Raw genomic sequence first — 817 nt, 5'->3', positions numbered from 1 at the left:
GAGGGGGAGAGAGAGGAGGGGGGCACCAGAGTCCTTAAATATACATGACAAACCGTGACGTAGGCCTGTCTTATTTGCTTTCTGCCAGTTTCTAAAAATAGACAGGCAGGAAATGCCCAATCATGAATGATTAATGTGATACACACGGGCTCAAACAAGACTTACAACTACAGAAAAGCCTTCATATGCTAAATGATGGACGGATATGCTACTAATATCAAACCTAAAGGGACATAATACACTATACATTATTTAGAACTCACCATAAGAATAATATAGGTCATTTATCGCCGCACTTTAAGTGTATAAAGGCAATATGAGATAGGGAGTTGCAAACATTGCACTCATTTAAGACGCATTATGTTTTAGCTGTTTGGCTGTCTCCACTAGATGGCAGCATTATCACCTGTTTCGGTGCAGCTTGTTCTGAAAAGTATGTAGTATACATCAAACTTAAGTAATACACGGGATCATGTTTGTGGATTTATTTCTTTATAAAAAACACTTTTGTTTTCAGGATTTGCATCCCTTAAGAAACAGAACAATTGTTGTAATCTCTCAGCGCATTTTAGAAGAATAAATGTTAATTCTTTAAAAACTAGCTATCACATAAAACCTTTATATCTCACGGAATATATTATACATAAAGACCGACTTATTACTAGTGCTACCACTGATGGAGTATAAATGTTAATATTCAGAAAATTAAATACTAATTCAGTAATATAAGATCAGTAAAGTATTTTCTGTTACAAACACAATGAAGTCCCAACAGGAAAATAGGTTTATTACTATAATTGTTATTATTATTATTTAT

The sequence above is a fragment of the Morone saxatilis genome, unplaced genomic scaffold, assembly GCF_004916995.1.
Source record: "Morone saxatilis isolate NCDOM2014 unplaced genomic scaffold, NCSU_SB_2.0 Contig19, whole genome shotgun sequence".
Classification (NCBI taxonomy): Eukaryota; Metazoa; Chordata; class Actinopteri; family Moronidae; genus Morone; species Morone saxatilis.
The sequence above is the reverse complement of the archived record's forward strand: the minus strand, read 5'-3'. Positions refer to the sequence as shown.